This window comes from Oncorhynchus keta, chromosome 20 (genome assembly GCF_023373465.1).
Source record: "Oncorhynchus keta strain PuntledgeMale-10-30-2019 chromosome 20, Oket_V2, whole genome shotgun sequence".
Lineage (NCBI taxonomy): Eukaryota > Metazoa > Chordata > Actinopteri > Salmoniformes > Salmonidae > Oncorhynchus > Oncorhynchus keta.
This window is the reverse complement of record NC_068440.1, coordinates 5,728,620-5,755,778: the sequence shown is the minus strand read 5'-3', so window position 1 is coordinate 5,755,778 and position 27,159 is coordinate 5,728,620. Positions and strand designations below refer to the sequence as shown.

Sequence of the window (27,159 nt, the reverse complement as noted above, 5' to 3'; positions counted from 1 at the left end):
GCAAGATGCACATGATGCACCCACAGCAGAGCAGAGAGAGAGCAATGTAAGGGTGGACAAATCTGCACATATGTGAGATTGTATGCAATTTTCAGGGACTGTTTTTGGCTTGTGAGCGCTACTTTCAGAACTACTGGCTAAAATGTATACACAATTATAAGAGCATCTCTTTAAGTTTACATTTAGGGTTAGGTTTCAAAGACAATTTTAAAAAAAGAAATTGTAGAACTGGGCGAGGTTTATCCATAATTATGACTTTTTGGCTATGGAAGCTAGTGATCGACCGTGCTGCTCGGTGAGGGCCCGGCTTTGCCTAGCAACTAAGACTCCCCACACACAGTCAGCTTGTGGACAGACACATCCTGCTGCTGGGCTTCCTCACGTCTTCAGCAAGCATGTATAAAAGTGTTGTTCTTTTGCACAACATCTCTGGTTCCCTTTCGCTTGTAAATGTCCACACTCACCGAGGATGACATTAGGTGAGCTAGTTTCAGGAGGCAGATTGGCAATCGACGTCATAGTTTTTTAAACTTCTGACACCATGTAAGAATAAGGAGACGGGACACAATCACTGAGGTATAATACGAATTGGAGACTGCGTTCAAGATGTCCGACCATTGTTTTCATGGTAATCTACTTACATTCGCATATGCCGATTTGTGGACGGTCCTTCTGTAGCTCAGTTGGTAGAGCATGGCGCTTGTAACGCCAGGGTAGTGGGTTCGATTCCCGGGACCACCCATACGTAGAATGTATGCACACATGACTGTAAGTCGCTTTGGATAAAAGCGTCTGCTAAATGGCATATATTATTATTATTATTATTATATTATATCCGGGTTGCATCCGGGTTTCAACGGACCAATATCACATGTGTACTAGGACTGAGTGTGCACAGGGAGCTACGAGAGCAGCGATGACATCATCACATCATCCAAAAAAATGGCAGACATTGGATGAAAATAAAATGTTAATATCTTTTGGCTGTGAGTGCTGGAGAAAGAAAAATCGGTCCCAGCGACAATTATTTTAATAATTTTGTCATATCTTAAATAGACCGACATATAATGGGAGGACACAGGATGTAATCTTTGCTTGTCATTTATTAGGAACTGATTTACTCCACTATCTATCACGGAGACCAATACTCAACTAACTATCTCTATATTGCTCACAGAACGGTTACCAACCTAGGACCGATGAAAGCGCCACCTATTGGTTAGATGAGCCAGCATCATTTATCACTCTATAACAAATTGAATGGAAGTTTTTTGCACAAAGGTGATGACTAAAGTGTCTTATTAGGAATTTTTGAATCTGACTTCTCTATGTGGCCATGTACGGAAATTGTCTTTCTGGGCCGGGCGTCAGTTAAACTGCAGTACCGAAGCAAAACTGTAGGGGCAGTCTAAATTGTGCTTCCAGACCGGAACCCTGGCCCCTTGGACACTGTAGTGTTAGCCATGGGCGGATTGGCCGTCTGGCAATTCTGGCAAATGCCAGAAGGGCCGGCCATATTTTATTGGGATGGGCTGGTCGAAATTGACAATAAATAATAAATATATACACTGAACAGAAATATAAACACAACACGCAGCAATTTCAAAGATTTGACTGAGTTACTGTTCATTTAAGGAAAATAGTAAATTTAAATAAATTCATTAGGCTCTAATTTATGGATTTCATATGACTGTGAACACAGACATGCATCTGTTGGTCACAGAGACACATCTCCTTCGCATAGAGTTGATCAGGTTGTTGATTGTGGCCTGTGGAATGTTGTTCCACTTCTCTTCAATGGCTGTGTGAAGTTGCTGAATATTGGCAGGAACTGGAACACTCTGTCATACAAGTCGATCCAGATCATCCCAAACATGCTCAATGGGTGACATGTCTGATGAGTATGCAGACCATGGAAGAACTAGGACATTTTCAGCTTCTAGGAATTGTATACAGATCCGTGTGACATGGGGCCATGCATTATCATGCTGAAACATGAGGTGATGGCAGCAGATGAATGGCAGGACAATGGGCCCCAGGACACACCTACTCATTCAAGGGTTTTTCTTTATTTTTTTACTATTTTATACATTGTAGAATAATAGTGAAGACATAAACACTATGAAATAACACATATGGAATCATGTAGTGACCAAAAAATGTAAACAAATCTAAATATATATTATATTTGAGATTTTTCAAAGTAGCCATCCTTTGCCTTCATTACAGCTTTGCACACTCTTGGCATTCTCTCACCAAGCTTCATGAGATAGTCACCTGGAATGAATTTCAATTAATAGGGGTGCCTGGTTAAAAGTTCATTTGTGGAATTTCTTTCCTTCTTAATATGTTTGAGCCAATCAGTTGTGTTGTTACAAGGCAGGGGTGGTATACAGAAGATAGCCTTATTTGGTAAAATACCAAGTCCATATTATGGCAAGAACTGCTCAAATAAGCAAAGAGAAACAACAGTCCTTTACTTTCAGATATGAAGGTCAGTCAATACGGAAAATGTCAAGAACTTTTCAAGTTTCTTCAAGTGCAGTCGCAAAATCCAACTGCCATGTCTTTGTGAGACACAGAGTAGGTGAATGGATCATCTCCGCATGTGTGGTTTCCACCATGAAGCATGGAGGAGGAGGTGTGATGGTGTGGGGGTGCTTTCCTGGTGACACTGTTAGTGATTTACTTAGAATTCAAGGCACACTTAACCAGCATGGCAACCACAACATTCTGCAGCGATACGCCATCACATCTGGTTTGCGCTTAATGGAGCTATCATTTGTTTTTCAACAGGACAATGACCCAACATACCAGGCTATATAGGGCTATTTGACCATGAAGGAGAGTGATGGAGTGCTGTATCAGATGACCTGAGCTCCGTATTCACCCAACCTCAACCCAGTTGAGATGGCTTGGGATGAGGTGGACCACAGAGTGAAGGAAAAGCAGCCAACAAGTGCTCAGCATATGTGGGAACTCCTTCAAGACAGTTGGAAAAGCATTCCTCATGAAGCTGGTTGAGAGAATGCCAAGAGTGTTCAAAGCTGTCACCAAGGTAAAGAGTGGCCACTTTGAAGAATCTAAAATCTAAAATATATTTTTTCTTCTTTATCTAATAAATGTGTTTCATTCACACCTAAGTTGTTGCTGAGCTCAGTACAGGCAGTGTGGTCCCCTGGTCTTCTGGTACCAGTGCCGTGAGAAAGGATGCTAGGCTTAACAAAAGCAGCTCAGGGACGAGTGCAGTGGAGGTACGAAGAAAGTAGAGAGGGAGACACACAGATATACTGCCAGTTCCTTTTTATTTAATACTAATGAACACAATAATCCTAATTATGTCTATGTATTGACACACTTAAAATCTGCAAATCAGTTTCCTATAATTGTCTAATAAGTGTATTTATTCACTCACAGCTGGGATGATGCTTGAACTAGCGCAGACAGTGAACCAGATAATGATGACGCTCAGGACCATCCATAAAGTTGAGGAAAGAAAGCAAGCAAGCAAGAGAGGCAAGTGCCCCAGAAAAGTAAATAGAGGAGATCAAGGAGAATCACAGACAGACCAACCGAGTAACAACAGAGGAGAACAAGTAGAAGCACAGACAGATAGACAGAGTGACAACAGAGTGAATCAAGGAGAAACACAGACAGACATTGGCAGCAAAGAAGATGCAGAAACAGACAGCAGGGAGACAACAGAATTAGAGGCACAGTTCTAGTGGTGAGTTGTATCACCATACTCCATTGGTGTTTATTCATGTTGTATTTGTTTTTAACATGAGCTGGTTAAAAAGAGCTGTTTCGCTGTTACTGGTACATTAAAGATTGAGAAATGCTGTGGTGATGTGATGTAGGCTGGTGTAGCTAAAATGCCAGTGTTGAATTTCTGTCCCAGTCTGCCTCGGTGTTAGCTTGGAGCATGTTTAGTAGGATAAAACAGGATATAGTTACAGAGCAGTAATGGTACTGTAGTACATCATGCTACAAGTTTAGCCTTTTAGATCTTAATAAGATTTCATGGACATGGGGACTTGATCCTGGATCAGTACTTCTACTCTGAGATGCTGCCTTTATGAATGAGGCCCAGCAACCTGGACTTAGGAATAGACATAACATAGTATGATTTGTTAGGAATTGCAATTCGTACAATATGCTACAGATTTGCTAAACTTATGTTATGAATTCCAATTTGTTGTTGCTAACGTTAGCTAGGTGGCTAATGCTAATATTAGCTAGGTAGCTAACATTAGCTTGGCTAGGGGTTCGGGTTAAGGCTTAAAGTGAGGGTTAGGTTAAAGGATGAAGGTTAGGGGAAAGATAAGCTAACATGCTAAATAGATGGAAAGTAGCTAAAAAGTAGCTGCTAATTAGTTAAAATGTTAAAGTTGTCCATGATGATATTCAATCATGCAACCTTTGGGTTGCTAGACGTTTGCGTTATATGCCTACCCATCCACCCCATCCAACTTTTGTTTTTTCCTTCAGTAATTGTTAAGTTCACCGTGGGGTCATGATAGAGGTACCAAATGTTAGATGTATTATAATAATTGATTATGCTTATGTTGTATTAATAGAAGGGGAGAGGTTATAACACCCCTCCCTCCTTACATTTATAGGGTCCTAGACTACAGATTAACAATTTATATATATATATATTCATTATAATGTTAAATATTGTTCCACAGTCTTTTCTCATCTCTGCCTCTTATATAGAAACGGTCTGAGGGATGTGCGACTGTGAGACAGAACTCTGCAGGAGAGTGAAAGAGACTAGTCAGACATTCCACTATAAATCAACTTGGGGAGTGGACATTTACTGCTGAGCTTTTAAATAACACTGAAACTCTTGTTTGTATAGCTGTGTATGCATGGGCTTGGTCTCATGAGTAGAAGGTAATGATGTAGGCAGTGAAATCACTAAGGCTGGACTTCGGGCTTAATAAAATAACTTGGACCCTTTACTATTTTGCGGAACTTACTCGGAAACATGCATGCTATGTTCCTGTTGTTAACTTCTGTCTCCATTTGCATTAACAAAGGTTTTTGATTGATTTAATTTAACATATTGTCTGAATGCTAATTTCACCAATGAGCCAATGATTGACAAGGAACAAGGAACAAACCCCAACATAACCTGCTGTCTTATGTAAACATACCGAACGTAACACACTGTATCATACTCATTTGATTGTCTCTGATTTACATTTAGTATGTTAGATCTAGTCTATGAGACCAAGCTGGGCCCAGGAGTCACCGGGACCAAGAAACCGAACACATACTGTTGTAAAGTCTAGTTATATTTCCCCCCATAGGTATTTCATTTGGAACAATAATGATATTTTGTATAGAAACATGTCTTTCTTTTTCAGAACTGGTTAAATAATCATACTGTATCCTGCTGGTGAATCAACTTTTTAATAGGGTGGTTTGTTGCTCCAGTGCCATTCCATTCACCTTCACACTCCTGGGCCAGACTACACTCAATCATAGGACCTACTGAAGAGATGAGTCTTCAATAAAGACTTAAAGGTTGAGACCAAGTCTGCGTCACTCACATGGATAGGCAGACCATTCCATAAAAATTGAGCTCTATAGGAGAAAGCCCTGCCTGCAGCTGTTTTCTTAGATATTCTAGGGACAGTAAGGAGGCCTGCGTCTTGTGACATTAGTGTACGTGTAGGTATGTACGGCAGGACCAAATCGGAAAGATAGGTAGGAGCAAGCCCATGTAATGCTTTGTAGGTTAGCAGTAAAACATTGAAATCAGCCCTTGCCTTAACAGGAAGCCAGTGTAGAGAGGCTAGCACTGGAGTAATATGATCAAATTTTGGGGTTCTAGTCAAGATTCTAGCAGCCGTGTTTAGCACTAACTGAAGTTTGTTTAGTGTTTAATCCGGGGAGCCAGAAAGTAGAGCATTGCAGTAGTCTAAGATAGCATAGCAGTCAAGCGTCTTTTGTCTTCGTCTTGCCATGTACCGTGTATACAGTTGAAGTCAGAAGTTTACATACACCTTAGCCAAATACATTTAAACAATTCCTGACATTTAATCCGAGTAAAATTCCCTGTTTTAGGTCAGTTACGATCACCACTTTATTTGAAGAATGTGAAATGTCAGAATAATAGTAGAGAGAATGATGTAATGAGGTCAGGGCTTTGTGATGGTCAATCCAATACCTTGACTTTGTTGTCCTTAAGCCATTTTGCCACAACTTTTGAAGCATGCTTGGGGTCATTGTCCATTTGGAAGACCCATTTACGACCAAGCTTTAACTTCCTGACTGATGTCTTGAGATGTTGCTTCAATATATCCACATAACTTTCTTGCCTAATGATGCCACCTATTTTGTGAAGTGCACCAGTCCCTCCTGCAGCAAAGCACCCCCACAACATGATGCTGCCACCCCTGTGATTCACTGTTGGGATGGAGTTCTTCGGCTTGCAAGCCTCCCCCTTTTTCCTCTAAACATAACGATGGTCATTATGGCCAAATAGTTCTATTTTTGTTTCAACAGACCAGAGGATATTTCTCCATACAGTACGATCTTTGCCCCCATGTGCAGTTGCAAACCGTAGTCTGTCTTTTTTATGGCAGTTTTGGAGCAGTGGCTTCTTCCTCGCTGAGCAGCCAATCAGGTTATGTCGATATAGGACTTGTTTTACTGTGGATATAGATACTTTTGTACCTGTTTCCTCCAGCATTTTCATAAGGTCCTTTGCTGTTGTTCTGGGATTGATTTGCACTTTTAGCACCAAAGTACGTTCATCTCTAGGAGACAGAACACTTTTTTTCCTGAGCGGTATGACGGCTGAGTGGTCCCATGGTGTTTATACTTGCATACTTTTGTTTGTACAGATGAACGGAGTATCTTCAGGCGTTTGGAAATTGCTCCAAAGGATGAACCAGACATGTGGAGGTCTACAATTCTTTTTCTGAGGTCTTGGCTGATTTCTTTTGATTTCCCCATGATGTCAAGCAAAGACACACTGAGTTTGAAGGTAGGCATTGAAATACATCCACAGGTACACCTCCAGTTGACTAAAATTACGTCAATTAGCCCTATCAGAAGCTTCTAAAGCCATGACATCCTTTTATGGAATTTTCCAAGCTTTTTAAAGGGCCAGTCAACTTAGTGTATGTAAACTTCTGAGTCAATGGAATTGTGATACAGTGAATTAGTGAAATAATCTGTCTGTAAACAACTGTTGGAAAAATCAAATGTCCTAAACGACTTGCCAAAACTATAGTTAGTTTACAAGAAATTTGTGGAGTGGTTGAAAACTAGTTTTAATGACTCCAACCTAAGTGTATGTAAACTTCTGATTTCAACTGTTTATCTTTATTTATATATTTTATATCTTTTTTCTTCGCATATCTTTTTAAAATATTTTTCTTAACCCCAATTTCAACATACTCTCCTGCAACCTGCCTCACCCAATGTGATATGGATCTGCTTTTTTCTTTACTTTAGAACCGGAACCCCCGACAGAGGCTCGCCAGCTAACTAGCTACTAGCTAGTAGTCAGCTAACCACTGCTAGTGGTCATCAGCTAACCTTTAGCCAGGACAACTCCTGCCAGTCTGTACAGCGTGTTTCAACCCAGAGCTTAATGGATTCCTTTTTCTCCATATCACCGGATTCTTACCCCAAGCTCTGAACCTCTTCACCTGGATCATCGCAGCTAGCTAGCTGCTCTCTGATTGGTTTCTCCTGGCTAACGTCTCTGTCCCGAAGCAAGCACCTATTAGCCTGGAGCTAGCCTATGCTAGGCCCATCTCACGGCTAGCTGAAGAGGTCCATCAGCCACTCCTTGGGCTACAATACCTATTTTGCCACTTTGGCCTGGACCCCTTTTATTGCCGATATGGAGCCCTGCCAATCCATCACGTCTGGACAACCGACGTAATCCGGCAGAGGTTTTTTTTCAACAGGCTCCTTCATCACGACGTCCCCTGAATACCCATCTGCTAGCCTGCTAGCTGGGGCCCGCTAGCAGTCTAGAGCATACCGGACTGTTAGCTGAAGTGGTCCATCAGTCAATTTCTTGGGCTACTATACCTATTTTGCCAATTAGGCTGGACCCTTTTACTACACGGACCCCTGCTGATCCATCATGACTGGTCTGCTGACGTAACCGCATGAGGGGGCTACAACAACAGACTTCTTCTGTTGCAACGTCCCTCTAAGGCCCTTCTGCTAGCCTGCTCTCCCCGGCCCGCTAGCTATCTGACCCCAAATCCGTAAACATAGGCACCCTCATAGATATCATCCTAATCAATCTGCCCTCAAAATACACCTCTGCTGTCTTCAACCAGGATCTCAGCGATCACTGCCTAATTGCTTGCATCCGTAATGTGTCTGGGGTAAAACGACCACCCCTCATGACTGTCAAACGCTCCCTAAAACACTTCAGCGAGCAGGCCTTTCTAATCGACCTGGCACGGGTATCCTGGAAGGATATTGATCTCATTCCATCAGTAGAAGATGCCTGGTTATTCTTTAAAAGTGCTTCCTCACAATCTTAAATAAGCATGCCCCATTACCTTTTTTTTAACCAGGAACAGATATGGTTCACTCCAGACCTGACTGCCCTTGACCAGCACAAAAACATCCTCTGCCGTACAGCAATAGCATCAAATAGCCCCCGCGATATACAACTTTTCAGGGAGGTCAGGAACCAATATACACAGACAGTTAGTAAAGCAAAGGCTAGCATTTTCAAATAGAAAATTGCATCCTGCAGCACAAACTCCAAAAAGTTCTGGGACACTGTAAAGTCCATGGAGAATAAGAGCACCTCCTCCCAGCTGCCCACTGCGGCTAGGAAACACGTTCACCACCGATAAATCCAAAATATTTGAGAATTTAATTAAGCGTTTTTCTACGGCTGGCCAGGCTTTCTACCTTTTCACCCCTACCCTGGTCAACAGCACTGCACCTCCCACAGCAACTTGCCCAAGCCTCCCCCATTTCTTCTTCACCTAAATCCAGATAGCTGATGTTCTGAAAGAGGTGCAAAACCGGGACCCCTACAAATCAGCAGGGATAGACAATCTGGACCCCTCTCTTTCTAAAATTATCAGGCAAAAGTTTTGCAAGCCCTATTACTAGCCTGTTCAATCTATCTTTCATATCGTCTGAGATCCCCAAAGATTGGAAAGCTGCCGCGGTCATCACCCTCTTCAAATGGGTAGACACTCTAGACCCAAACTGCTACAGACCTATATCTATACTACCCTGTGGTCTTCGAAAGCAAAGTTAACAAACAGATCACCGACGATTTCGAATCCCACCATACCTTCTCCGCTATGCAATCTGATTGCCGAGCTGGTTATGGGTGCCCCTCAGCCATGCTCAACGATATCATAACAGCCATCGATAAGAGACAATACTGTGCAGCTGTCTTCATCGACCTGGCCAAGGCTTTCGACTCTGTCAATCACCGCATTCTTATAGGCAGACTCAATAGCCTTGGCTTCTCAAATGACTGCCTCGCCTGGTTCACCAACTACTTCTCAGACAATGTTCAGTGTGTCAAATCGGAGGGCCTGTTGTCCGGACCTCTGGCAGTCTCTATGGGGGTGCCACAGGGTTCACTTCTCGGGCCAACTCTCCTTACAATTCTCTGCTGCCAATAACTGGAACTAAATTCAAAAATCATTGAAGCTAGAGATCCATATCTCCCTCAGTAACTTTAAGCACCAGCTGTCAGAGCAGCTCACAGATCACTGCATCTGTACATAGCCCATCTGTAAATAGCCCATCCAACTACCTCATCCCCATACGGTTGTTAAATTTTTTGCTCTTTTGCACCCCAGTATCTCTACTTGCACATTCATCTTCTGCCCATCTATCACTCCAGTGTTTAAATGCTAAATTGTAATTATTTTGTCACTATGGCCTATTTATTGCCTTACCTCCCTTAACTTACCTCATTTGCACACACTGTATATATAATTTTTTCTCTATTGTGTTATTGACTGTATGTTTGTTTATTCCATGTGTAAGTCTGTGTTGTTGTTTGTGTCACACTGCTTTGCTTTATCTTGGCCAGGTCGCAGTTGTAAACGAGAACTTGTTCTCAACTAGCCTAGCTGGTTAAATAAATGTGAATTTAAACAAATGTAAAAATGACCTAGAAGTGACAAAAGCATGGATACATTTTTCAGCATAATTATTGGACAGAAAGTTTCAGATTTTTGCAATGTTACTTACGTGGATGGAAAAAAAGCTGTCCTTGGAACAGTCTTGATGTGTTCGTTAAAAGAGAGATCAGGGTAATGCAGAGGTCCTTCAGTTTTATTTGAGACGACTGTACAACCATCAAGATTAATTGTCAGATTCAACACAAGCATCCCTGTTTTGTCCGAGTTTAAAAGTAGAACATTTGCCACCATCCACTTATGTCTGAAACACAGGCTTCCAGGGAGGGCAATTCTGGGGCTTCACCATGTTTCATCGAAATGTTTCCAAATGACATCACCAAGAGGTAAAATATATAGTGAAAACAATAGTGGTCCTAAAATGGAGCCTTGAGGAACACCAACATTTACAGTTGATTCGTCAGAGGACAAACCATCCACAGAGACAACCTGATATCTCCTCTGACAGACAAGATCTAAACCAGGCCAGAACTTGTCCGTGTAGACCAATTTGGGTTTCCAATGCCTCCAAAAGAATATGGTGATCGATAGTATCAAAGCAGCACTAAGGTCTAGGAGCACGAGGACAGATGCAGAGCCTCAGTCTGACAGCATAAAAAGGTCATTTACCACCTTCACAAGTGCAGTCTCCGTGCTATGATGAGGTCTAAAACCAGACTGAAGTGTTTTGTATACATTGTTTGTCTTCAGGAAGGTAGTGAGTTGCTGCGCAACAGATTTTTCTAACATTTTTTAGATGAATGGGAGATTCGATATAGGCCAATAGTTTTATAGCTTTATTACTGCCACTTTTAGTGAGTTTGGTACACACCCGGTGGATAGAGAGACCTTTATTGTGTTTAACATAGGAGGTCCAAGCACAGGAAGCAGCTCTTTCAGTAGTTTAGTTGGAATAGGGTCCAGTATGCAGCTTGAAGGTTTAGAGGCCATGATTATTTTCATTAATGTGTCAAGAGATATGATACTAAAAAACTTGAGTGTCTCCCTTGATCCTAGGTCCTGGCAGAGTTGTGCAGACTCAGGACAACTGAGCTTTGGGGGAATACGCAGATTTAAAACACATGACAAAACTAGGCCCAGAGTATGACTGTGGCAGTGAGTAGGTCCGGAGACATGTTGGACAAAACCCACTGAGTTGATGATGGCTCCGAAAGCCTTTTGGAGTGGGTCTGTGGACTTTTCCATGTGAATATTAAAGTCACCAAAAATTCTAATATTATCTGCCATTGTCACGCGGGACTAGGTGGGTGCCGGAATCAGACTCAGAGAGAAAGAGAGTAACTGAGTAAAGTGCTTTACTCTTGCACTCCAAAATAATAAGCCCAACACAATACAGGGCGCAGGACACTACACAAGACAACCCAAAAACCACAGGGTGTCAAGTAAAGAAAATAAAATATACCACTACCTAACATGTACACACGTAACATTAAGACAATCCCGCACAAAACAAGGGCGGGTCAAACTACTACATATAGGGAAGCTAATTAAACCAGGTGAAACTAATAAGACAAAACCAACAGACAAACAAAAAGGGATCGGTAGCGGCTAGTAGAACGGCGACGACGGCCGCCGAGCACTGCCTGAACAGGCAGGGGAGCCAACTTCGGCGGAAGTCGTGACAGCCATGACTACAAGATCCGATAGGAATTCAGGGAACTCTGTGAGGAATGCTGTATATGGCCCAGGAGGCCTGTAAACAGTAGCTATAAAAAGGGATTGAGTAGGCTGCATAGATTTCATGACTAGAAGCTCAAAATACAAAAATATTGGGGGTTTTTTGTAAATGGAAATTTGCTATCATAAATGTTAGCAATGCGCGGGGATGCGCAGGGGATATGGTCACTAGTGTAACCAGGAGATGAGGCCTCATTTAATACAGTAGATTCATCAGGCTTAAGCCATGTTTCAGTTAGGCCAATCACACCAAGATTATGATCAGTGATTAGTTAATTGACTATAACTGCCTTGGAAGTGAGGGATTTAACATTAAGTAGCCCTATTTTGAGATGTGAGGTATCACAATCTCTTTCAATAATGGCAGGAATGGAGGAGGTCTTTATTCCAGTGAGATTGCTAAGGCGAACACCGCCATGTTTAATTTTGCCCAACCTAGGACGAGGCACAGACACGGTCTCAATGGGGATAGCTGAGCTGACTTCACTGACTGTGCTAGTGGCAGACTCCACTAAGCTGGCAGGCTGGCTAACACCCTGGTCTGTACCCTATCTCATTGTGGAGCTAGGGGAGTTAGAGCCCTGTGTATGCTCGTAGATAAGATGAGAGCACCCCCCCAGCTAGGATGGAGTCAGTCACTCCTCAACAGGCCAGGCTTGGTCCCAGAAAGAGGGCCAATTATCTACACATTCTATGTTTTGAGAGGGGCAGAAAACAGTTTTCAACCAGCGATTGAGTTGTGAGACTCTGCTGTAGAGCTCATCACTCCCACTAACTGGGAGGAGGGCAGAGACAATTACTGGATGCCGACACATCTTTCTAGCTGGTTTAAACACTGAAGCTATGTTGCGCTTGGTGACCTCTGACTGTTTCATCCTAACATCGTTTGTGACGACTCGGATTACAATATCCCTATACTCTCTACACTTGCCAGTTTTAGCTTTCGCCAGCACCATCTTCAGATTAGCCTTAATGTCGGTAGCCCTGCCCCCTGGTAAACCGTGTATGATCGCTGGATGATTCGTTTTAAGTCTAATACTGCGGATAATGGAGTCGCCAATGACTAGGGCTTTCAATTTGTCAGAGCTAATGGTGGGAGGCTTCGGCGTCTCAGACCCGTATCCCTGTTTCACCTAGAGAGTTTGTCATAGTCTTTGATGCTATTTCATCTGGAACTCTCATGTTGTTTAAGGGTGTAACCAGATTTCACCTTCTTGACTGACCTTCCCTCGCTTAGTCCAGTTGACTCTCCAAATGCGTTTCTCCTTGCTCCCTCAGAACAACAGATCTATACATACTTTATTTCAAGGGGGACATTGTTTCCATTCCTTATTTCACAACTTACTGGAATACATTCATCAATGATATTTGTTGGAAAATGTCTGGTTATTACCACAAAAATACCTGTTTGTTAACAAGGTCAAAGAGGTCTCTTTCAGAATGATCCATAAGTAATACCCTGTGAATCATTACCTGAAGAAACTCAAAAAAGACAACATTAACTGTACTTTTTGTGTTGAGCGTCCAGCAACAGTTTTGCAATTGTTTTGCCATTGTCTACATGAAAAGAAAATATGGCAAGATATTCATATTCTTGATTACTTTTCTTTTTTTTATGGGAGGATGTGCTGCTCGGTTTCCTTAACTATAATAAGGATAAATAAAACATATTTTACATCATAAATCTAATTGTGCTAATGGAAAAATGTAATAGTCATAAATGTGAATCCACTAATTAAAAACCACTCTTCCATGTATTCTATAAGGAATTTGAGCAATACATTAAGACCATTCTACATTATACTAATAAGAAAGCTGTGAAAACAATCAATGCGTGTGTGTCTTTTAACGTCTTTGTATAATCTGGAATTAGTTGTACCCCCTAGCATATGTTATCATTGTCTGTTTGTATACTTCTAGTATGTATCGAGATTTAACTGCAAAAATAAAGAAAAATAAATGTTAAAAAAAGAACAGGTGTTTACTCCCATCTAATGTTTGATATCAATACAACACTCTTTTATCAGGGTGGGGTGGGAAGACAGCTGAGCTTAAACCGAAAGTACGTTTTGATCTTATTCAGGTTCCATTTTGAGAGGATAGAGAAAAAATCATCTTGAGAGAAGAAAATAATAAAGTAAGTAATCTCCTTCAAATGTTGATATTTGGTTCCGTTGATAACCAAACACAATTTAACATCACTAAATATCATGATATTTGTATGGTCTATTTTTAGTTTAATTCTGTGTTTAAGCAATTTAAGCTATTGATGACAATAGCTGCAAATGCTATCTCGGCATATAAATAGCATGATTGATGATATACAGCATGAGTGATAAAGTATGGTCACATTAAATTTGCTTTGCTAAACCTACTCTTTGTGGAGTGACTTTGATAGCTACAGTAAATCTTTTCTGTTATTAAATGGAGATCTCTCAACAATCATTCTCACGATATCACATTGGTAATAGTCAGTGACAAGTATCACGGTTAAGCAGGGTTAAAGCTGGATGGGAGACCAAAGGGTAGCTGATGTGGATATAACATTGAAGATATAACGTTGTTTTAAAGTTACAAATTGAACATATTTTATACAAGGTTTGTCTGTGTTGTTAATACCCTCAATATTCCTTAGCTAGTCCTTTTGTTCCACCCCCCCACACATGCAGTGACCTCACCTGGCTTAAATGGTGCCTCTAGAGACAAAACCTCTCTCATCGCCACTCAATGCCTAGGTTTTCCTCCACTGTACTCACATCCTACCATACCCTTGTCTGTACATTATGCCTTGAATCTATTCTTTCCGCACCCAGAAATCTGCTCCTTTACTCTCTGTTCCGAATGCACTCGATGACCAGTTCTTATAGCCTTTAGCTGTACCCTTATCCTACTCCAACTCTGTTCCTCTGGTGATGTAGAGGTTAACCCAGGCCTTTCCAGAAACAAGTCTCTCACAGTTGCCGCTTGTTATAGACCCTCCTCAGCCCCCAGCTGTGCCCTGGACACCATATGTGAATTAATCGCCCCCACATCTACCTTCAGAGTTCGTACTGTTATGTGACCTAAACTGGGACATGCTTAACACCCCAGCCGTCCTACAATCTAAGCTTGATGCCCTCAATCTCACACAAATGATCAAGGAACCTACCAGGTACAACCCTAAATCCGTAACCATGGGCACCCTTTTAGATATCATCCTGACCAACTTGCCCTCTAAATACACCTCTGCTGTCTTCAACCAGGATCTCAGTGATCACTGCCTCATTGCCTGCGTGCGTAATGGGTCCGCGGTCAAATGACCACCCCTCATCACTGTCAAACGCTCCCTAAAACACTTCAGTGAGCAGGCCTTTCAAATCGACTTGGCCCGGGTAACCTGGAAGAATATTGACCTCATCCCGTCAGTAGAAGATGCCTGGTTACTCTTCAAAAGGGCTTACCTTTTATATCTCTCAGGAAGGAAGCCTAGTGGTAAGAGTGTTGGGCCAGTAACTGATAGGCTGCTAATCAAATCCCAGAGCTGACAAGGTAAACATCTGCTGTTCTGCCCCGGAACAAGGCAGTTAACCCACCGTTCCTAGGCTGTCATTGTAAATAAGAATTTGTTCTTAACCGACTTGCCTAGCTAAATAAAGGTTAAATCAATAAATGGAGGTTGTTTTGCAAGCCAATGCTAACTAGCATTAGCACAATGACTGGAAGTCTGTGTATCTACTAGCAGAGAGAGAGAATGCATGGATGCTGATGTAAGTGCTGCTACTTCAGTTTAGTTACTCAGTCTAACATTTTTTCAAAAAGGAAGTGAATCAGTTGTTCTTGGTTATCAGTAAAATGGCTGATTAGTTGAAGAGCGAAAACAAAACAGGATTTCTGTCCATCTTTGTTTTTATTTGATGGGTATTTGTTTGCTCAAGGTAATATGTGTCATTATTTTCTGTTTGGTTCTGATCCAGACATTGTGTCTCTGTAGTCTTTACAGTACGAGTTTTGATCCAGGAAGTGTGTATCACTCTCCATTGTGTGTTTTCTACTGTAGGTCTGATGAGAGAGGAGGGGAATGGGGCACTGCCTTTAAAATGAGTCTCTCTGGGGTACATGACACTAAAGCAACGAGGTGTGTGTGTGTGTGTGTGTGTGTGTGTGTGTGTGTGTGTGTGTGTGTGTGTGTGTGTGTGTGTGTGTGTGTGTGTGTGTGTGTGTGTGTGTGTGTGTGTGTGTGTGTGTGCGTGTGTGTGTGTGTGTGTGTGCGTGCGTGCGTGCGTGCGTGCGTGCGTGCGTGCGTGCGTGCGTGCGTGCGTGCGTGCGTGCGTGCGTGCGTGCGTGCGTGCGTGCGTGCAGTTTAAAGAGTGACAAAATTGTTTCACATTTTCGCTAGGCAAAATATATTAGAGACTGAAAGTATGTCTCTGTTGTGTTAAAGCCCAATCCATCAGGAGAGACCCAACTCCCCTGTATGCACCTGTGTGTCCATGAAATGTGACCAATCTATGGATCTACCTCTCACGTTTAAAGATTTGGTCAATTCGTCTACAACTTGGTCAATTAGTCTACAACACTTTAACCCAGAACGAATGCAAGTCTTGTTTAATTAGTCAGATGCTGGATTAAGTTTGGGGTCCATACGTGTTAAGAGAACAGAGAGAGCTATAAAAGTGAACTGGAACGAAGAGAGAGAAAATGCAACAAAATACCTCTGTGTTTTTTATATTTATGTTCCATGTTATACATCTGATTGAAGAATGAGGAGTTTTGTGCTTTTGTCAGGATCGGACATCAGAGACCTGCCTCCCTGTACCCAGCTGTGTGTCCATGAAGAGTGACAAATCTATGAATCCACCTATCATGTTCAGAGAAGGAGATGTTTCCATTGAACAAAGGTGTGTTTTATTAACAGAACATAGAGTAGATAATGAACATGATATTTTCCATGTCATACTGATTGTCCTTTTTTTTTTAAATTTTTCCTGCCAACCAGATGAGACTCAGTGAGTACAACAAACTGACTGGTTTTCTTTGTGCTGGTTTTCTTTGTGCTTTTGACAGGATAAAGCAGCAGAGACTAGACTCACCTGTACCCAGCTGCGTGTCCATGAAGAATGACCTGTCTATGGAACCACCTCTCACATTTAAAGAGGAAAACATTTCTACTGTAGAAAGGTAAGAACCAGTATGACTTGGTTGATGTTAATTTGGTCAAAATGTCAACTTTGTCACTGTGTTAAAAACACTACTGATTTATTGTTGCTCATTGGAGTATTTTGCTACAGCTACTACTACCAAAGGTGTACTGTATTAAAGTTGCTCTGGTCTCTTAGTATTTTTGTCAGGGTCCAGCAGGAGAGACCAGCCATCATGGCACGCAGCTGTGTGTCTATGAAGAGTGACCAGTCTATGGATCCACCTTTAAGGTTCAGAGATGGAGTTGTTTCCGAACAAATGTGAGATATCATTGTTTTACAGATTCATGCAATGATATGCTGACAGTACGAGGCTTGGCCACATCACACCGTTGCAATTAATTCATGCATACCCTCTTATGTGTTATTGCTTCTGTGTGCATGCTGAATGTACAGATGTAAGCTCATGTTTTGTCCACAGAGCCCAACAGGAGATATCAAGACAGTTCAAGACAGTGCTGAGTTCAGATCTCCCTGAAGGCTTTGAGATGAACCAGAAGGAGCTTGCTGCCACACTGGAGAAAAGTAAGAGCTGTCTGCCTTCACTGTTGATTGCTCCATTATGGGGGATGTAGAAAAGCTGTATATAGCATTATAACTCAAGTATGTGTTGTGTGCATTAATTTAACTTGTAAAGAAAACATTCATGCATATATACAGGCAGTTAAGAGGGGATTTGATTACATTTGACTCATTCATAACACAATCCTATGTGGACCTGTCACCTCGATAAGTTGACTTGGCAGGTGAAAGAGGAGACTCGAGGCCATGCTGGGCCAAAGTAACACATTTCATCCTGGAATTTTTCTGAATGCATGCATTTACATTCGATATGCAAGATACAAGAGCAAGTTACATCTTAGATGCAAGGGCGTAGTAGCAAATGCATAGTACAAAAGGACTATGGACTGTGTTTTACTGCCACAGAAAGTTACAGAGTGGGATCTCTAGGATCCGTTTTGTTTTGACCAAAGATATGTATGTTTAACTCCATTCTTCCAATTTTGAATATCCTCTGTGCTTCTTGTTTATTCAGGTGAGCTTGCTTTGATTTGCCAACGGGAACTCAAATCTAATCTCAAGACGAAATATCAAAGTGCATTTGAGGGTATTGCTAAGCAAGGGAACCCAACACTTCTCAATAAGATCTACACAGAACTCTACATCACAAAGGGTGGAAATGGAGAGGTCAATAATGAACATGAGGTAAGACAAATGGAGACAACAACCAGGAAACAAGCAAGACCAGAGACGGCAATCAAATGAAATGACATCTTCAAACCTTTACCTGGACAAGACAGACCTTTGAGAACTGTGCTGACAAAGGGAGTCGCCGGCATTGGAAAACCAGTCTCTGTGCAGAAGTTCATTCTGGACTGGGCTGAAGGAAAAGCAAATCAGGATGTCCAATTTGTATTTTCACTTCCTTTTCGGGAGCTGAATTTGATGAAAGGGGAAAAACACAGTTCGTTTGAACTTCTCGATCACTTCTAAAATCAAGAATTTCCAACTTTGACAAGTACAAAGTTCTGTTCATCTTTGATGGTCTGGATGAGTGCCGACTGCCCCTAGACTTCAAGAGGAACAAGAGCTGTTGTGATGTCACAGAGTCGACCTCAGTGGATATGCTGCTGACAAACCTCATCGAGGGAAATCTGCTGCCCTCTGCTCTTCTCTGGATAACTACTCGACCTGCAGCAGCCAATCAGATCCCTTCAGGATGTGTTGACCAGGTTACAGAGGTGCGAGGGTTTAATGATCCACAAAAAGAGGAATACTTTAGAAAGAGATTTAGTGATAAGAACTTGGCCAGTGGAATCATCTCACACATGAAATCATCAAGGAGCCTCTACATCATGTGCCACATACCAGTCTTATGTTGGATCTCTGCCACAGTTTTGGAGAAAATGGGTGAAGAAGGGAGAGAGTTGCCCCAGACTCTAACTGAGATGTGCACACATTTCCTGGTATTTCAGACCAAACAAGCAAATGAAAAGTATCTTGTGAAAGAAGAGACAGATCCACACTGGAATAAAACAAGCATTCTGTCACTGGGAAAACTGGCTTTTCAACAGCTTGTGAAAGGCAATCTAATTTTCTATGAAGAAGACCTGAAAGAGTGTGGCATTGATGTCAGGGAAGCCTCAGTGTACTCAGGAGTGTGCACACAGATCTTCAGAGAGGAGTGTGGGCTGTACCAGGTCAAGGTGTTCTGCTTTGTGCATCTGAGCATTCAGGAGTTTCTGGCTGCTGTATATGTGTTTCTCAGATTCAGCAACGACAATGAGAATGTAATAGCCAAACCACAGTTAATCTTCAAAACATTTTGGTTAAGAAAAATACCTGCAATTGACTTCCACAAGAGTGCTGTGGATAAAGCCTTGGAGAGTGCGGGTGGACACCTTGATCTTTTCCTCCGCTTCCTTCTGGGCCTCTCACTGGAGTCAAATCATAAGCACTTACGAGGTCTACTGACAACGACAAGAAGCAGCCCACAGAGCCATGAGGAAACAGTCATGTACATCAAGGAGAAGATCAGGGAGAATCCCTCTCCAGAGAGGTGCAATCAATCTGTTCCACTGTCTGAACGAACTGAATGACCATTCTCTAGTGAAGGAGATCCAAAGTTACCTGAGCTCGGGAAATGTCTCCAGTGAAAAACTCTCACCGGCACTGTGGTCAGCTCTGGCATTTGTGTTGCTGACTTCAGAAGAGGATCTGGAGGTGTTTGACCTGGTGAAATACTCCAAATCAGAGGAAGGTCTTCTGAGGCTGCTGCCAGTTGTCAAAGCATCCAGAGCTGCTCTGTGAGTACATATTGTAGAATGACATTTAAGTATTAATCATTAGATATTCCATTTAGAAAAAAATATGCACCATTGATCAACATATGGAATAATACATTGATGTTTGCATCAGTATAACAAGATGACCATACAATTCTAGGAGACGGAAGATGAATCTATATGTCGAGAGAGAATAAACCAAATACCATTGTACTTCTGCACTACTCGTGTTAAATGAACACTGTCTTTGTGAAATCATGATGATCTCTCTGTCAGGCTAACCTCACAAATGTCTGAGGTTAGCATGTTTTGTTTTAGCCTCTAACTTCTCACTCATTATTATTCATGATTCCTTCATGATTTTTCTAAATCATGGCACTATTTGAATTCATTTAGTAGTGTTAAGAAACAAATTTACTCCATTCATCATTCAGTTAGGTTAAACATATCCCAAAACACAACCAAAACAAACTGCAAATGCATCCAATGAGTTTGTATAGTCACAAGCTAAACTTTTGACTACTTTAATAAATTATACAAATTAATTTGTCCCATACTTACAGTGGCTTGTTTTTCCTTTTTTGTTGCCTTATAACCTGGAATTAAAATAGATTTTTTGGGGGGGGTTGTATATTGTTTGATTTACACAACATGCCTACCACTTTGAAGATGATAAACATGTTTTATTGTGAAACAAACAAGAAATAAGACAAAAAAACAGAACTTGAATGTGCAGAACCCCCCAAAAAAGTCAATACTTTGTAGAGCCACCTTATGCAGCAATTACAAGTCTGTTGGGATATGTCTCTATAAGCTTGGCACATCTAGCCACTAGGATTCTTCAAGACAAAACTGCTCCAGCTCCTTCAAGTTGGATGGGTTCCTGCTGGTGTACAGCAGTCTTTAAGTCACAGATTCTCAATTGGATTGAGGTCTGGGCTTTGACTAGGCCATTCCAATACATTTGAATGTTTCCCCTTAAACCGCTTGGACTGTTTACTCCAGGGCTGCCCAACCCTCTTCCCGGAGATCTACATTCCTGTTGGTTTTCAGTCCAACCCTAACACCTGATTCTACTTATTAGCTGCTCAACAAGACCTTCACTAGCTGAATCAGATACACTAAATTAGGGTTGGACTGACAACTTACAGGAAAGTAGATCTCCAGGAAAGGGGTTGGGCAGCCCTGGTTTACTCAATACAATCTAAATCTGATACCGCACCTTCTTTCTTTTTGACTGATACTGCTTTTTAAACTAGTCTGGTCAGTCTACTCAAATATTTGTAATATACATTTTTCTCTCTACAGCAATACTTGAATAATTGTACATTTTTAATAATGATACATCCATATATTAATAGATATGGAAGGTTTAGGGACAGTGATTCATCTGAAAAGGTTGAAAACAATATAATGCCACTTCACCACCCAAAAATACCAAAGTGATTTTGAAATTATTTAAAACTATTTGCAGCCTGTCAGGCTGTCTGGTCATGGAGGAAGGCTGTGCTTCTCTGGTCTCAGCTCTGAGGTTAAACCCCTCACACCTGAGAGAGCTTGACCTGAGCTACAATCACCCAGGATACTCAGGAGTCAGACTGCTCTCTACTCGACTGGAGGATCCACACTGCAGACTTGAGAGACTCAAGTATGTAGAGGATTTATGTCAATCCATGTTCATATCAGACATATTTGAGTTATCAAGCTAGTTATCATAATTTACTGTAAGCCAAAGATTCTTACCACCACTACGAAGCAGTTTGTGTGTGTGTGTGTGTGTGTGTGTGTGTGTGTGTGTGTGTGTGTGTGTGTGTGTGTGTGTGTGTGTGTGTGTGTGTGTGTGTGTGTGTGTGTGTGTGTGTGTGTGTGTGTGTGTGCCTGCACATGTATCACTCAATGACTGTCTGTTCTTCTGCTCACCCCTACAGTGTGGATCATGGTGGAGAACACACAATGGAACCTGGGCTTAGAAAATGTGAGTGTTGACCGTTGTGAAGAATATGCCTATAAATAAGTATTTCGTTTTTTTAATCACTTCGGTGCAATTTTCACAAGTATGTGGTACATTTTCACAACTCTCAAACTCTACAAGACTCAAAACAGGTCATCAAGAAGGAAGGTGTTTCAAAACTCTAAGCACTTCAATTGACAACACAAAATCACATTCCCTTTTACACCAAACGTAATCAGTGTTTCACCTCGAAATACATGTTTCACATTGCAACACATGTTCATATAAAGTAATTGCCTTTCACAATTAAATGTGCACATTACTTTTAATATGATTCTCTTCTCTTTTGTTCAAATACATTTTACTATTACTTAAACCAACTGCTCTTAATTGATGATCACTTAAACGTTTGGTAAACCTATAGATTTTACATGGGCAGTGCAAGTGTATTGCCTCATGTGAAAACAGTGTAATGTGATGATATGTACAGTACTGAAGCATACTACGTTCAAAGGGCAATTTTTAAACATATATCTTACAGTTTGTTCTATTGGATTAACAGGTTGTTAAAATAGCTCAATTGAGAGGATATCATTATGTTTTTTGGTGATTAAACCAATGTACTCGTTATATTTCACGGTACATTTATGTTTTGGATCAATTGTTGTGTGGTGAAAGATGTCTACAACAAAATGAATGCACATTGAAAGGTGTTGAATGTAAGACTGGCTTTGTTACAAGTGTTACTAGTTTAGTCATTGAGAGTACGTCATTGAGAGTGAGAAAAATGTGTTTGTGTAACGTGTGTGTGTGTGTTCATGTGTGCAACCATGTTTGAGTGTGTGTAATTACTGGGAGTAAGTGTGTTTGACATTACCATATATAAGATATGATCATTCAACACGTCTCAAGTTACCTTGACGGTGCCTTTTTTAATACCTAGAAACATCGACTTTAAATGTATGAATAAGTGAAAAATGATGATAATTTGAAAATATTGTGTCTTGGTCCCATCCCTCAGATGCGTTTGAGCTCAAACTGGACCCAAACACATTACACAGAAACCTCTCTTGGTCTGAGGTGAATAGAAAGCTGACATGTGGGAATGGGAGTCAGCCGTATCCTGATCACCCAGAGAGATTTCAGGACCGTCCACAGGTGCTGTGTAGAGAGGGTCTGTCTGGGCGCTGTTACTGGGAGGTAGAGTGGAGTGGGAAATGGGTTATGATAGGAGTTGCATATAAAGGAATCAGCAGGAGAGGACAACATAATGACTGTGTGCTTGGAGCCAATGACAAGTCCTGGTGTCTGTTCTGCTCTGCTAAACATTACAATGCCAGGCACAATAATGAGAGAACTGTCACCTCCTCCGGCTCCCACAGAGTAGGAGTATATCTGGACTGGGTGTCCGGCACGCTGCCCTTCTACATGTATGGTCTCCCCACCGATACACTGATCCACCTGCACACATTCCACACCACATTCACTGAGCCCCTGTATCCTGGGTTTGGGGTCAGTTGGTCCAAATCCTCAGTTTCTTTGTGTCAGATCAGCCTCCTGAAGTCTCACTCCTATTGAAACACAACTGGGTGACATGATGGGTTATTCTTCACTCAAAAAAAGACAAAAAATAAAGCCCCTTTGTGCAGAAAAAAAGTAATTCTGATTAGCTGGGCCTTGCTCCCCAGTGGGTAGACCTATGCCCTCCCTCCAGGCCCCACTGTTAGCTGTGCCCCTGCCCAGTCATGTGAAATCCATAGATTAGGGTTTATGACTTTATTTCAATTGGCTGATTTCCTTATATCATCTGCAACTCAGTAAAATAATTGAAATTGTTGCATGTTGTGTTTTGTTATGCTATATATATATATATATATATATATATATATATATATGTTTTTTGGAATTCGTATGATATGTTATGAATCTAATTTGTACAATATTATGCGAATTTGTGGTGCTTACGATTCCGGACTGCATCTTTAACAGATGATAATTAGATATGTAAATAGATGACAGAATTTTTCTGTTGACCGTAGCATGTTTGTAAAATTGTTGACGCAACAATCCTGCTTCTGTGTGAACTCAATTGCACTGAATGTAATTGTCACAGTCTAATGAGGTTAATAAAAAAGTGGAAAGGAGATATGTTTAAAATGTTTAATTTATTTGATAAGAATATGCATTTAAATGAATGGAGTTGTGTAACTACAGTACCAGTCAAAAGTTTGGACTCACCTACTCATTCAAGGACATTTATTCATTTTTTACTATTTTCTACATTGCAAAATAATAGTGACGCCATCACAACTATGAAATAGCATATATGGAATCATGTATTAGCCAAAAAGGTGTTAAACACATCCAAATATATTTTAGATTCTTCAAAGTAGCCACTCTTTGCCTTGATGACAGCTTTGCACAGTCTTGGCATTCTCTCAACCAGCTTCACAAGGAATGCTTTTCCAACTGTCTTGAAGGAGTTCCCACATATGCTGCACACTTGTTAACTGCTTTATCTTCACTCTGCCGTCCAACTCATCCAAAACCATCTCAAATGAGTTGATGTCAGGTGACTGTGGAGGCCAAGTCATCTGATGCGGCACTCCATCACTCTCCTTGGTCAAATAGCTCTTACACAGCCTGGTGGTGTGTTGGGTCATTGTCCAGTTGAAAAACAAAAGATAGGACCACTAAGCGCAAACTAGATGGGATGGCATAGCGCTGCAGAATGCTGTGGTAGCCATGTTGGTTAAGTGTGCCTTGAATTCTAAATAAAAAACAGACAGTGTCACCAGAAAAGCACGCCTACACCATCACACCTCCTCCATGCTTCACGGTAGGAACTACCCATGCGAAGATCATCCATTCACCTACTCTGTGTCTCACAAAGACACGGCGGTTGGGAAAAAAAATCTCATATTTGGACTCATCAGACCAAAGGACAGATTTCCACCGGTCAAATGTCATTTGGTCATGTTTCTTGGCTCAAGCAAGTCTTTTCTCCATATTGGTGTCCTTTGGTAGTGGTTTCTTTGCAGCAATTTGACCATGAATGGTGGATTCACACAGTCTCCTCTGAACAGTTGAGATGTGCCTGTTACTTGAACTCTGTGAAGCATTTAACTTGAATGAACTTTTCCTCTGCAAAAGTTTGGACTCACCTACTCATTCAAGACATCAAAACTATGAAATAACGCATTTGTAACCAAAAAAGTGTTCTACAAATCAAAATATATTTTATATTTGAGATTCTTCAAAGTAGTCACCCTTTGCCTTGATGACAGGTTTGCACACTCTTGGCATTCTCCAGTGTAGAATTTCCCTTGTGTTTAAGGTTCTTGTCCTGCTGAAAGGTGAATTAATCTCCCAGTGTCTGGTGAAAAGCAGATTGAACCAGGATTTCCTCTAGGATTTTGACTGTTCGTAGAGCCATTCAGTTGACTTTTTATCCTGAAAAACATGTCGCAGCCCCCACTATGTTTGAAAATATGGAGAGTGGTAGTCAGTAATGTGTTGTATTGGATTTACCCCCAAAAGAACACTTTGTATTCATGACAAAAAGTGAATTGCTTTGGCACATTTTTTTGCAGTATTACTTTAGTGCCCTGTTGCAAACAGGATGCATGTTTTGGAATATTTTTTATTCTGTACAGGGTTCCTTCTTTTCACTCTGTCAGTTAGGTTAGTATTGTGGAGGAACTACAATGTTGTTGAGCCATCCTCAGTTTTCTCCTATCACAGGCATTCAACTATGTAACTGTTTTAAAGTCATCATTGGCCTCATGGTAAAAATCCATGAGCGGTTTCCTTCCTCTCCGGCAACTGAGTTAGGAAGGATTCCTGTATCTTTGTAGTGACTGGGTGTATTGATTCAGTGTAATTAATATATTCACCATGCTCAAAGGGATATTCAATGCCTGCTTTTTATATTTTTCCCCCCATCTACCAATACTGTAGGTGCCCTTCTTTGCAAGGCATTGAAAAACCTCCCTGATCTTTGTGGTTGAATCTGTTTGAAATTCACTGCTCAACTGAGAGATCTTACAGATAATTAATATGCGTGTGGTACAGAGATGAGACAGTCATAAAAAAATCATGTTAAACACTATTATTGCACTCAAAGTGAGTCCATGCAACTCATTAAGTGACTTGTTAAGCAAATGTTTACTCCTGAACTTATTTAGGCTTGTCATAACAAAGGTGTTGAAAACTTATTGACTCGAGACATTTCAGCTTATCATTTTTAATTCATTTGTAAAAATGTATAAAAACGTAATATCACTTTGACGTTATGGGAGCCAGTGTTTATGTTTAGGCCAGTGACAAAAATAATATATATTTAATAAATGTTATATTCAAGCTGTAACACAACAAAATGAGGAAACAGTCAAGGGGTGAGAATAATTTCTGGAGGCCCTGTATATGTTTGGACATTTAGATCAGATGAAGTTCTTGTGTAATTGTGTTTTTAATTCCAGGAAAGACCTGTGATATAGAGATGCTACAGTCCATGGACGTCCTGACAGACGACGAGAAGGCTTGGGGCCTGGACTTCTTCAAGGAAAGTGCATTTCATCACTCCAAAGACCAATTATGGAACATTTCATCAACCAATTATGACTCTTATTTACGGTTCACATTTTGCATTTGGTTGGGATGGTTCTATAGGGGAGGATTAGTGTCACGCTGTACCTCGAAGAGGGTGATACATTTTTCTCATGCTGGAATAGATAAAACATATTTTTAATGAACTCATATCCTTCACTCATTAGTCAACTTTAAAAGTCACACGTTTCCAGACTGAATTCATATAACTGATCCAGGATTTCGTTTTGATTAGGGGAAAACGTAATTGTAAAAACTATTTAGAAATATGTTTACCTGAATGGATCAGTAGTACAATATACTGTAATAAAGATTGAGTAGACATTTTATATTGCAGTAGTTCATGAATAATGAACAGGGACACTAAGACTGCTGGTTCCGAAGATTTCCTTCTGGAAAAATCATGTTTCAATACAGGTGTAGAGGAACATTCATTTTAATTTAAATATATTTCTCCACTCTTGTATTCATCATGTATACAGCTACTCCTGTCTTATGTCAATAGTACTATCATCCAGCTTCACACATGCAATATTTGATGACACTATGAATGAATAAATAATATTGTATGGCTTAATGGAATCTGGATGACTCATTCTTTGTTTGTGGCTGCCTGCAGTATGTTTGTGTAGTGTAGCCTATCAGCAGTAAAGTTTCCGTTCAATTCGGTAGAGTGATTGGGTCAGGAATTCCATCCATGTGTTATTCTCTTGATGTCTGATTGGGTGGAAGGTATTATAGAATGGAAGATCGGGCTGATAGTGAGGACTCTTAGAGAATGGGAGTAAGGA

At 41.0% G+C, this 27,159-nt stretch overlaps 1 pseudogene; it reads left to right on the top strand.

Moving 5' to 3' along the window:
* The first annotated feature begins 450 nt into the window (after positions 1 to 450).
* LOC118398934 (NLR family CARD domain-containing protein 3-like) lies at positions 451 to 27,156 on the top strand (annotated as a pseudogene).
* The last annotated feature ends 3 nt before the right edge of the window (positions 27,157 to 27,159 follow it).